We start from the raw sequence: 13766 nt of genomic DNA, 5'->3' as shown, positions 1-13766 counted from the left end.
CACGGTACGGCCGGTGGCCCTCTCACTGTACGGCCGGTGGCCCTCTCACGGTACACACGGTACGGCCGGTGGCTCTCTCACGGTACGCACCGTACGGCCGGTGGGTCTCTCACGGTACGGCCGGTGGCTCTCTCACGGTACGGCCGGTGGCCCTCTCACGGTACACACGGTATGGCCGGTGGCTCTCTCACGGTACACACGGTACGGCAGGTGGCCCTCTCACGGTACGGCCGGTGGCCCTCTCACGGTACACACGGTACGGCCGGTGGCCCTCTCACTGTACACACGGTACGGCCGGTGGCCCTCTCACGGTACACACGGTACGGCCGGTGGCCCTCTCACGGTACACACGGTACGGCCGGTGGCCCTCTCACGGTACACACGGTACGGCCGGTGGCTCTCTCACGGTACGGCCGGTGGCTCTCACGGTACACACGGTACGGCCAGTGGCCCTCTCACGGTACGGCCGGTGGCCCTCTCACGGTACGGCCGGTGGCCCTCTCACGGTACACACGGTACGGCCGGTGGCTCTCTCACGGTACGGCCGGTGGCTCTCTCACGGTACACACGGTACGGCCGGTGGCTCTCTCACGGTACACACGGTACGGCCGGTGGCCCTCTCACGGTACACACGGTACGGCCGGTGGCCCTCTCACGGTACACACGGTACGGCCGGTGGCTCTCTCACGGTACAGCCGGTGGCCCTCTCACGGTACAGCCGGTGGCCCTCTCACGGTACACACGGTACGGCCGGTGGCCCTCTCACTGTACACACGGTACGGCCGGTGGCCCTCTCACGGTACACACGGTGCCCCTCTCACGGTACACACGGTACTCACGGTACGGCCGGTGGCCCTCTCACGGTACACATGGTACTCATGGTACGGCCGGTGGCTCTCACGGTACGGCCGGTGGCTCTCTCACGGTACGGCCGGTGGCCCTCTCACGGTACACACGGTACGGCCGGTGGCTCTCTCACGGTACACACGGTGGCCCTCTCACGGTACACACGGTACGGCCGGTGGCCCTCTCACAGTACACACGGTACGGCCGGTGGCCCTCTCACGGTACGGCCGGTGGCCCTCTCACGGTACGGCCGGTGGCCCTCTCACGGTACACACGGTACTCCCGGTCCAGCCGGTGGCCATTCTCACGGTACGGCCGGTGGCCCTCTCACGGTACACACGGTACGGCCGGTGCCTCTCTCACGGTACACGGTACGGCCGGTGGCTCTCTCACGGTACAGACGGTACGGCCGGTGGCCCTCTCACGGTACACGCGGTACGGCCGGTGGCCCTCTCACGGTACACACGGTACGGCCGGTGGCCCTCTCACGGTACGGCCGGTGGCCCTCTCACGGTACACACGGTACTCACGGTACGGCCGGTGGCTCTCTCACGGTACACACGGTACTCACGGTACGTCCGGTGGCCCTCTCACGGTACGGCCCGGTGGCCCTCTCACGGTACTCACGGTACGGCCGGTGGCCCTCTCACGGTACACACGGTACTCACGGTACGTCCGGTGGCCCTCTCACGGTACGGCCCGGTGGCCCTCTCACGGTACTCACGGTACGGCCGGTGGCCCTCTCACGGTACACACGGTACTAACGGTACGGCCGGTGGCACTCTCACGGTACTCACGGTACGGCCGGTGGCTCTCACGGTACACCCGGTACGGCCGGTGGCCCTCTCACGGTACACACGGTACGGCCGGTGGCCCTCTCACGGTACACACGGTTCGGCCGGTGGCTCTCTCACGGTACACACGGTACGGCCGGTGGCCCTCTCACGGTACACACGGTACGGCCGGTGGCCCTCTCACGGTACTGCCGGTGGCCCTCTCACGGTACACACGGTACGGCCGGTGGCCCGCTCACGGTACACACGGTACGGCCGGTGGCTCTCTCACGGTACACACGGTACGGCCGGTGGCTCTCACGGTACAGCCGGTGGCCCTCTCACGGTACACCCGGTGGCCCTCTCACGGTACGGCCGGTGGCCCTCTCACGGTACACACGGTACGGCCGGTGGCTCTCTCACGGTACACACGGTACGGCCGGTGGCTCTCTCACGGTACATACGGTACGGCCGGTGGCCCTCTCACGGTACACACGGTACGGCCGGTGGCCCTCTCACGGTACACACGGTACTCATGGTACAGCCGGTGGCCCTCACGGTACGGCCGGTGGCCCTCTCACGGAACACACGGTACGGCCGGTGGCTCTCTCACGGTACGGCCGGTGGCTCTCTCACGGTACACACGGTACGGCCATTGGCTCCCTCACGGTACACACAGTACGGCCGCTGGCTCTCTCACGGTACACACGGTACGGCCGGTGGCCCTCTCACGGTACGGCCGGTGGCTCTCTCACGGTACACACGGTACGGCCGGTGGCCCTCTCACGGTACTCACAGTACGGCCGGTGGCCCTCTCACGGTACACACGGTATGACCGGTGGCCCTCTCACGGTACACACGGTACTCACAGTACGGCCGGTGGCCCTCTCACGGTACGGCCGGTGGCTCTCTCACGGTACGGCCGGTGGCCCTCTCACGGTACACACGGTACGGCCGGTGGCCCTCTCACGGTACTCAGTACGGCCGGTGGCCCTCTCACGGTACACACGGTACTCACAGTACGGCCGGTGGCCCTCTCACGGTACACACGGTACTCACAGTACGGCCGGTGGCCCTCTCACGGTACACACGGTACGGCCGGTGGCTCTCTCACGGTACGGCCGGTGGCCCTCTCATGGTACACACGGTACGGCCGGTGGCTCTCTCACGGTACGGCCGGTGGCCCTCTCATGGTACACACGGTACGGCCGGTGGCCCTCTCACGGTACGGCCGGTGGCCCTCTCACGGTACACACGGTACGGCCGGTGGCCCTCTCACGGTACACACGGTAGGGCCGGTGGCCCTCTCACGGTACGGCCGGTGGCCCTCTCACGGTACACACGGTACGGCCGGTGGCCATCTCACGGTACGGCCGGTGGCCCTCTCACGGTACGGCCGGTGGCCCTCTCACGGTACGGCCGGTGGCTCTCAGACGGTACTCACGGTACACCCGGTGGCCCTCTCACGGTACACATGGTACGGCCGGTGGCCCTCTCACGGTACACACGGTACGGCCGGTGGCTCTCTCACGGTACACACGGTACGGCCGGTGGCCCTCTCACGGTACACACGGTACTCACGGTACGGCCGGTGGCCCTCTCACGGTACACACGGTACGGCCGGTTGCCCTCTCACGGTACACACGGTGCCCCTCTCACGGTACACACGGTACGGCCGGTGGCCCTCTCACGGTACGGCCGGTGGCTCTCTCACGGTACTCACGGTACGGCCGGTGGCCCTCTCACGGTACACACGGTACGGCCGGTGGCTCTCTCACGGTACGGCCGGTGGCTCTCACGGTACACACGGTACGGCCGGTGGCTCTCTCACGGTACACACGGTACGGCCGGTGGCCCTCTCACGGTACACACGGTACGGCCGGTGGCCCTCTCACGGTACGGCCGGTGGCTCTCTCACGGTACAGCCGGTGGCCCTCTCACGGTACACACGGTACGGCCGGTGGCCCTCTCACGGTACACACGGTACGGCCGGTGGCCCTCTCACGGTACACACGGTACGGCCGGTGGCCCTCTCACGGTACACACGGTGCCCCTCTCACGGTACACACGGTACTCACGGTACGGCCGGTGGCCCTCTCACGGTACACATGGTACTCATGGTACGGCCGGTGGCTCTCACGGTACGGCCGGTGGCCCTCTCACGGTACACACGGTACGGCCGGTGGCTCTCTCACGGTACACACTGTGGCCCTCTCACGGTACACACGGTACGGCCGGTGGCCCTCTCACAGTACACACGGTACGGCCGGTGGCCCTCTCACGGTACGGCCGGTGGCCCTCTCACGGTACGGCCGGTGGCCCTCTCACGGTACACACGGTACTCCCGGTCCAGCCGGTGGCCATTCTCACGGTACGGCCGGTGGCCCTCTCACGGTACACACGGTACGGCCGGTGCCTCTCTCACGGTACACGGTACGGCCGGTGGCTCTCTCACGGTACAGACGGTACGGCCGGTGGCCCTCTCACGGTACACGCGGTACGGCCGGTGGCCCTCTCACGGTACACACGGTACGGCCGGTGGCCCTCTCACGGTACGGCCGGTGGCCCTCTCACGGTACACACGGTACTCACGGTACGGCCGGTGGCTCTCTCACGGTACACACGGTACTCACGGTACGTCCGGTGGCCCTCTCACGGTACGGCCCGGTGGCCCTCTCACGGTACTCACGGTACGGCCGGTGGCCCTCTCACGGTACACACGGTACTCACGGTACGTCCGGTGGCCCTCTCACGGTACTCACGGTACGGCCGGTGGCCCTCTCACGGTACACACGGTACTAACGGTACGGCCGGTGGCACTCTCACGGTACTCACGGTACGGCCGGTGGCTCTCACGGTACACCCGGTACGGCCGGTGGCCCTCTCACGGTACACACGGTACGGCCGGTGGCCCTCTCACGGTACACACGGTTCGGCCGGTGGCTCTCTCACGGTACACACGGTACGGCCGGTGGCCCTCTCACAGTACACACGGTACGGCCGGTGGCCCTCTCACGGTACTGCCGGTGGCTCTCTCACGGTACGGCCGGTGGCCCTCTCACGGTACACACGGTACGGCCGGTGGCCCGCTCACGGTACACACGGTACGGCCGGTGGCTCTCTCACGGTACACACGGTACGGCCGGTGGCCCTCACGGTACGGCCGGTGGCCCTCTCACGGTACGGCCGGTGGCCCTCTCACGGTACAGCCGGTGGCCCTCTCACGGTACACCCGGTGGCCCTCTCACGGTACGGCCGGTGGCCCTCTCACGGTACGGCCGGTGGCCCTCTCACGGTACACACGGTACGGACCGGTGGCTCTCTCACGGTACACACGGTACGGCCGGTGGCTCTCTCACGGTACATACGGTACGGCCGGTGGCCCTCTCACGGTACACACGGTACGGCCGGTGGCCCTCTCACGGTACACACGGTACTCATGGTACAGCCGGTGGCCCTCACGGTACGGCCGGTGGCCCTCTCACGGAACACACGGTACGGCCGGTGGCTCTCTCACGGTACACACGGTACGGCCATTGGCTCCCTCACGGTACACACAGTACGGCCGCTGGCTCTCTCACGGTACACACGGTACGGCCGGTGGCCCTCACGGTACGGCCGGTGGCTCTCTCACGGTACACACGGTACGGCCGGTGGCCCTCTCACGGTACTCACAGTACGGCCGGTGGCCCTCTCACGGTACACACGGTACGACCGGTGGCCCTCTCACGGTACACACGGTACTCACAGTACGGCCGGTGGCCCTCTCACGGTACGGCCGGTGGCTCTCTCACGGTACGGCCGGTGGCCCTCTCACGGTACACACGGTACGGCCGGTGGCCCTCTCACGGTACTCAGTACGGCCGGTGGCCCTCTCACGGTACACACGGTACGGCCGGTGGCCCTCTCACGGTACACACGGTACTCACAGTACGGCCGGTGGCCCTCTCACGGTACACACGGTACGGCCGGTGGCTCTCTCACGGTACGGCCGGTGGCCCTCTCATGGTACACACGGTACGGCCGGTGGCCCTCTCACGGTACGGCCGGTGGCCCTCTCACGGTACACACGGTACGGCCGGTGGCCCTCTCACGGTACACACGGTAGGGCCGGTGGCCCTCTCACGGTACGGCCGGTGGCCCTCTCACGGTACACACGGTACGGCCGGTGGCCATCTCACGGTACGGCCGGTGGCCCTCTCACGGTACGGCCGGTGGCCCTCTCACGGTACGGCCGGTGGCTCTCAGACGATACTCACGGTACGGCCGGTGGCGCTCACGGTACACACGGTACGGCCGGTGGCCCTCTCACGGTACACATGGTACGGCCGGTGGCCCTCTCACGGTACACATGGTACTCACGGTACGGCCGGTGGCTCTCTCACGGTACACACGGTACGGCAGGTGGCCCTCTCACGGTACAACCGGTGGCCCTCTTACGGTACGGCCGGTGGCCCTCTCACGGTACACACGGTACGGCCGGTGGCCCTCTCACGGTACACACGGTACGGCCGGTGGCCCTCTCACGGTACGGCCGGTGGCTCTCTCACGGTACTCACGGTACGGCCGGTGGCTCTCTCACGGTACACACGGTACGGCCGGTGGCCCTCTCACGGTACACATGGTACGGCCGGTGGCCCTCTCACGGTACACACGGTACGGCCGGTGGCTCTCTCACGGTACACACGGTACGGCCGGTGGCCCTCTCACGGTACACACGGTACTCACGGTACGGCCGGTGGCCCTCTCACGGTACACACGGTACGGCCGGTTGCCCTCTCACGGTACACACGGTGCCCCTCACGGTACACACGGTACGGCCGGTGGCCCTCTCACGGTACGGCCGGTGGCTCTCTCACGGTACTCACGGTACGGCCGGTGGCTCTCTCACGGTACACACGGTACGGCCGGTGGCCCTCTCACGGTACACACGGTACGGCCGGTGGCCCTCTCACGGTACACACGGTACGGCCGGTGGCTCTCTCACGGTACACACGGTACGGCCGGTGGCCCTCTCACGGTACACACGGTACTCACGGTACGGCCGGTGGCCCACTCACGGTACACACGGTACGGCCGGTTGCCCTCTCACGGTACACACGGTACGGCCGGTGGCTCACTCACGGTACGGCCGGTGGCCCTCTCACGGTACACACGGTACGGCCGGTGGCTCTCTCACGGTACACACGGTACGGCCGGTGGCTCTCTCACGGTACGGCCGGTGGCCCTCTCATGGTACACACGGTACGGCCGGTGGCCCTCTCACGGTACGGCCGGTGGCCCTCTCACGGTACACACGGTACGGCCGGTGGCCCTCTCACGGTACACACGGTAGGGCCGGTGGCCCTCTCACGGTACGGCCGGTGGCCCTCTCATGGTACACACGGTACGGCCGGTGGCCATCTCACGGTACGGCCGGTGGCCCTCTCACGGTACGGCCGGTGGCTCTCAGACGGTACTCACGGTACGGCCGGTGGCGCTCACGGTACACACGGTACGGCCGGTGGCCCTCTCACGGTACACACGGTACGGCCGGTGGCCCTCTCACGGTACACATGGTACGGCCGGTGGCCCTCTCACGGTACACATGGTACTCACGGTACGGCCGGTGGCTCTCTCACGGTACACACGGTACGGCAGGTGGCCCTCTCACGGTACACACGGTAGGACCGGTGGCCCTCTTACGGTACGGCCGGTGGCCCTCTCACGGTACACACGGTACGGCCGGTGGCCCTCTCACGGTACACACGGTACGGCCGGTGGCCCTCTCACGGTACGGCCGGTGGCTCTCTCACGGTACGGCCGGTGGCTCTCTCACGGTACACACGGTACGGCCGGTGGCCCTCTCACGGTACACATGGTACGGCCGGTGGCCCTCTCACGGTACACACGGTACGGCCGGTGGCTCTCTCACGGTACACACGGTACGGCCGGTGGCCCTCTCACGGTACACACGGTACGGCCGGTGGCCCTCTCACGGTACACACGGTACGGCCGGTTGCCCTCTCACGGTACACACGGTGCCCCTCTCACGGTACACACGGTACGGCCGGTGGCCCTCTCACGGTACGGCCGGTGGCTCTCACGGTACGGCCGGTGGCTCTCTCACGGTACACACGGTACGGCCGGTGGCTCTCTCACGGTACACACGGTACGGCCGGTGGCCCTCTCACGGTACACACGGTACGGCCGGTGGCCCTCTCACGGTACACACGGTACGGCCGGTGGCTCTCTCACGGTACACACGGTACGGCCGGTGGCCCTCTCACGGTACACACGGTACTCACGGTACGGCCGGTGGCTCTCTCACGGTACTCACGGTACGGCCGGTGGCCCTCTCACGGTACGGCCGGTGGCCCTCTCACGGTACACACGGTACACGGTACGGCCGGTGGCCCTCTCACGGTACACACGGTACACGGTATACACGGTACACGGTATGGCCGGTGGCCCTCATGGTACGGCCGGTGGCCCTCTCACGGTACACGATACTCACGGTACGGCCGGTGGCCCTCTCTCGGTACACGGTACACACAGTACGGCCGGTGGCCCTCTCACGGTACACACGGTACTCACGGTACGGCCGGTGGCCCTCTCACGGTACACGGTACGGCCGGTGGCCCTCTCACGGTACTCACGGTACACGGTACTCACGGTACGGCCGGTGGCCCTCTCACGGTACGGCCGGTGGCCCTCTCACGGTACACACGGTACGGCCGGTGGCCCTATCACGGCACACACGGTACGGCCGGTGGCCCTCTCACGGCGCACACGGTACGGCCGGTGGCCCTCTCACGGCGCACACGGTACGGCCGGTGGCCCGCTCACGGTACGGCCGGTGGCCCTCTCACGGTACGGCCGGTGGCCCTCTCACGGTACGGCCGGTGGCCCTCTCACGGTACGGCCGGTGGCCCTCTCACGGTACTCACGGTACGGCCGGTGGCCCTCTCACGGTACACACGGTACAGCCGGTGGCCCTCTCACGGTACGGCCGGTGGCCCTCTCACGGTACACGGTACACACAGTACTCACGGTACACACGGTACGGCCGGTGGCCCTCTCACGGTACACACGGTACGGCCGGTGGCCCTCTCACGGTACACGGTACGGCCGGTGGCCCTCTCACGGTACACACGGTACACGGTACGGCCGGTGGCCCTCTCACGGTACACGGTACTCACGGTACGGCCGGTGGCCCGTGGCCCTCTCACGGTACTCACGGTACACGGTACGGCCGGTGGCCCTCTCACGGTACGGCCGGTGGCCCTCTCACGGTACGGCCGGTGGCCCTCTCACGGTACGGCCGGTGGCCCTCTCACGGTACTCACGGTACGGCCGGTGGCCCTCTCACGGTACGGCCGGTGGCCCTCTCACGGTACGGCCGGTGGCTCTCTCACGGTACGGCCGGTGGCCCTCTCACGGTACGGCCGGTGGCCCTCTCACGGTACACACGATACGGCCGGTGGCCCTCTCACGGTACGGCCGGTGGCTCTCTCAAGGTACGGCCGGTGGCCCTCTCACGGTACACACGGTACGGCCGGTGGCCCTCTCACGGTACACACGGTACACGGTACTCACGGTACGGCCGGTGGCCCTCTCACGGTACACACGGTACGGCCGGTGGCCCTCTCACGGTACACGGTACTCACGGTACGGCCGGTGGCCCTCTCACGGTACACGGTACACACGGTACGGCCGGTGGCCCTCTCACGGTACACACGGTACTCACGGTACGGCCGGTGGCCCTCTCACGGTACACACGGTACTCGGTACTCACGGTACGGCCGGTGGCCCTCTCACGGTACACGGTACTCACGGTACGGCCGGTGGCCCTCTCACGGTACGGCCGGTGGCCGTCTCACGGTACACGGTACGGCCGGTGGCCCTCTCACGGTACACGGTACGGCCGGTGGCCCTCTCACGGTACACGGTACTCACGGTACGGCCGGTGGCCCTCTCACGGTACTCACGGTACGGCCGGTGGCCCTCTCACGGTACACGGTACGGCCGGTGGCCCTCTCACGGTACACGGTACGGCCGGTGGCCCTCTCACGGTACACACGGTACGGCCGGTGGTCCTCTCACGGTACACGGTACGGCCGGTGGCCCTCTCACGGTACTCACGGTACGGCCGGTGGCCCTCTCACGGTACTCACGGTACACGGTACGGCCGGTGGCCCTCTCACGGTACACACGGTACACGGTACGGCCGGTGGCCCTCTCACGGTACACGGTACGGCCGGTGGCCCTCTCACGGTACACACAGTACTCACGGTACGGCCGGTGGCCCTCTCACGGTACACACGGTACTCACAGTACGGCCGGTGGCCCTCTCACGGTACACGGTACGGCCGGTGGCCCTCTCACGGTACACACGGTACTCGGTACTCACGGTACGGCCGGTGGCCCTCTCACGGTACACGGTACTCACGGTACGGCCGGTGGCCCTCTCACGGTACGGCCAGTGGCCCTCTCACGGTACGGCCGGTGGCCCTCTCACGGTACTCACGGTACACACGGTACGGCCGGTGGCCCTCTCACGGTACACGGTACTCACGGTACGGCCGGTGGCCCTCTCACGGTACACGGTACTCACGGTACGGCCGGTGGCCCTCTCACGGTACACGGTACGGCCGGTGGCCCTCTCACGGTACACGGTACGGCCGGTGGCCCTCTCACGGTACACGGTACGGCCGGTGGCCCTCTCACGGTACACACGGTACGGCCGGTGGCCCTCACGGTACGGCCGGTGGCCCTCTCACGGTACGGCCGGTGGCCCTCTCACGGTACACACGGTACACGGTACTCACGGTACGGCCGGTGGCCCTCTCACGGTACACGGTACTCACGGTACGGCCGGTGGCCCTCTCACGGTACACACGGTACACGGTACGGCCGGTGGCCCTCTCACGGTACTCACGGTACGGCCGGTGGCCCTCTCACGGTACTCGGTACGGCCGGTGGCCCTCTCACGGTACTCACGGTACGGCCGGTGGCCCTCTCACGGTACACGGTACACACGGTACGGCCGGTGGCCCTCTCACGGTACTCACGGTACGGCCGGTGGCCCTCTCACGGTACGGCCGGTGGCCCTCTCACGGTACGGCCGGTACACGGTACTCACGGTACGGCCGGTGGCCCTCTCACGGTACGCGGTACTCACGGTACGGCCGGTGGCCCTCTCACGGTACACACGGTACACGGTACTCACGGTACGGCCGGTGGCCCTCTCACGGTACACACGGTACACGGTACACACGGTACGGCCGGTGGCCCTCTCACGGTACTCACGGTACGGCCGGTGGCCCTCTCACGGTACGGCCGGTGGCCCTCTCACGGTACTCACGGTACGGCCGGTGGCCCTCTCACGGTACACGGTACTCACGGTACGGCCGGTGGCCCTCTCACGGTACACACGGTACTCACGGTACGGCCCTCTCACGGTACACACGGTACGGCCGGTGGCCCTCTCACGGTACACACGGTACGGCCGGTGGCCCTCTCACGGTACTCACGGTACACGGTACGGCCGGTGGCCCTCTCACGGTACACGGTACGGCCGGTGGCCCTCTCACGGTACACACGGTACACGGTACTCACGGTACGGCCCTCTCACGGTACACACGGTACACGGTACTCACGGTACGGCCGGTGGCCCTCTCACGGTACACGGTACGGCCGGTGGCCCTCTCACGGTACACGGTACGGCCGGTGGCCCTCTCACGGTACACGGTACGGCCGGTGGCCCTCTCACGGTACACGGTACGGCCGGTGGCCCTCTCACGGTACTCACGGTACGGCCGGTGGCCCTCACGGTACGGCCGGTGGCCCTCTCACGGTACGGCCGGTGGCCCTCTCACGGTACACACGGTACACGGTACTCACGGTACGGCCGGTGGCCCTCTCACGGTACACGGTACTCACGGTACGGCCGGTGGCCCTCTCACGGTACACACGGTACACGGTACGGCCGGTGGCCCTCTCACGGTACTCACGGTACACGGTACGGCCGGTGGCCCTCTCACGGTACTCGGTACGGCCGGTGGCCCTCTCACGGTACTCACGGTACGGCCGGTGGCCCTCTCACGGTACACGGTACACACGGTACGGCCGGTGGCCCTCTCACGGTACTCACGGTACGGCCGGTGGCCCTCTCACGGTACGGCCGGTGGCCCTCTCACGGTACGGCCGGTACACGGTACTCACGGTACGGCCGGTGGCCCTCTCACGGTACGCGGTACTCACGGTACGGCCGGTGGCCCTCTCACGGTACACACGGTACACGGTACTCACGGTACGGCCGGTGGCCCTCTCACGGTACACACGGTACACGGTACACACGGTACGGCCGGTGGCCCTCTCACGGTACTCACGGTACGGCCGGTGGCCCTCTCACGGTACGGCCGGTGGCCCTCTCACGGTACTCACGGTACGGCCGGTGGCCCTCTCACGGTACACGGTACTCACGGTACGGCCGGTGGCCCTCTCACGGTACACACGGTACACGGTACTCACGGTACGGCCCTCTCACGGTACACACGGTACGGCCGGTGGCCCTCTCACGGTACACACGGTACGGCCGGTGGCCCTCTCACGGTACTCACGGTACACGGTACGGCCGGTGGCCCTCTCACGGTACACGGTACGGCCGGTGGCCCTCTCACGGTACACACGGTACACGGTACTCACGGTACGGCCCTCTCACGGTACACACGGTACACGGTACTCACGGTACGGCCGGTGGCCCTCTCACGGTACACACGGTACACGGTACTCACGGTACGGCCGGTGGCCCTCTCACGGTACACACGGTACACGGTACGGCCGGTGGCCCTCTCACGGTACACACGGTACACGGTACGGCCGGTGGCCCTCTCACGGTACACACGGTACACGGTACGGCCCTCTCACGGTACACACGGTACACGGTACTCACGGTACGGCCGGTGGCCCTCTCACGGTACACACGGTACACGGTACTCACGGTACGGCCGGTGGCCCTCTCACGGTACACACGGTACACGGTACTCACGGTACGGCCGGTGGCCCTCTCACGGTACGGCCGGTGGCCCTCTCACGGTACGGCCGGTACACGGTACTCACGGTACGGCCGGTGGCCCTCTCACGGTACGCGGTACTCACGGTACGGCCGGTGGCCCTCTCACGGTACACACGGTACACGGTACTCACGGTACGGCCGGTGGCCCTCTCACGGTACACACGGTACACGGTACACACGGTACGGCCGGTGGCCCTCTCACGGTACTCACGGTACGGCCGGTGGCCCTCTCACGGTACGGCCGGTGGCCCTCTCACGGTACTCACGGTACGGCCGGTGGCCCTCTCACGGTACACGGTACTCACGGTACGGCCGGTGGCCCTCTCACGGTACACACGGTACACGGTACTCACGGTACGGCCCTCTCACGGTACACACGGTACGGCCGGTGGCCCTCTCACGGTACACACGGTACGGCCGGTGGCCCTCTCACGGTACTCACGGTACACGGTACGGCCGGTGGCCCTCTCACGGTACACGGTACGGCCGGTGGCCCTCTCACGGTACACACGGTACACGGTACTCACGGTACGGCCCTCTCACGGTACACACGGTACACGGTACTCACGGTACGGCCGGTGGCCCTCTCACGGTACACACGGTACACGGTACTCACGGTACGGCCGGTGGCCCTCTCACGGTACACACGGTACACGGTACGGCCGGTGGCCCTCTCACGGTACACACGGTACACGGTACGGCCGGTGGCCCTCTCACGGTACACACGGTACACACGGTACACGGTACGGCCCTCTCACGGTACACACGGTACACGGTACTCACGGTACGGCCGGTGGCCCTCTCACGGTACACACGGTACACGGTACTCACGGTACTCACGGTACGGCCGGTGGCCCTCTCACGGTACACACGGTACACGGTACTCACGGTACGGCCGGTGGCCCTCTCACGGTACACACGGTACACGGTACTCACGGTACGGCCGGTGGCCCTCTCACGGTGTACACGGTACACGGTACTCACGGTACGGCCGGTGGCCCTCTCACGGTACACACGGTACACGGTACTCACGGTACGGCCGGTGGCCCTCTCACGGTACACACGGTACACGGTACTCACGGTACGGC

General features: G+C 67.5%; 1 protein-coding gene across 13 annotated transcripts in view; it reads right to left on the bottom strand.

The window, feature by feature from the left end:
* The window catches only part of nup62l (nucleoporin 62 like), a 63852-nt gene that overhangs the window by 49554 nt on the left and 532 nt on the right, over positions 1 to 13766 (bottom strand). Inside the window, exon 1 of one of the 13 annotated variants that reach the window (XM_070883193.1) lies at positions 13615 to 13633. The exons of 1 other annotated variant lie outside the window; for it this stretch is intronic. The gene's annotated coding sequence lies outside the window, so the exon portion shown is untranslated. Of the gene's footprint in view, positions 1 to 3; positions 30 to 1011; positions 1030 to 1417; positions 1445 to 1611; positions 1638 to 1856; positions 1883 to 2962; positions 2974 to 3232; positions 3259 to 6656; positions 6683 to 8115; positions 8136 to 10718; positions 10726 to 13614; positions 13634 to 13766 lie in introns of those variants that run through there. 11 more of the 13 variants (XM_070883202.1, XM_070883198.1, XM_070883192.1 and 8 more) reach the window with 11 other exon arrangements.

This window comes from Pristiophorus japonicus, chromosome 6 (genome assembly GCF_044704955.1).
Source record: "Pristiophorus japonicus isolate sPriJap1 chromosome 6, sPriJap1.hap1, whole genome shotgun sequence".
Lineage (NCBI taxonomy): Eukaryota > Metazoa > Chordata > Chondrichthyes > Pristiophoridae > Pristiophorus > Pristiophorus japonicus.
This window is presented reverse-complemented; position numbering and strand designations above follow the sequence as displayed.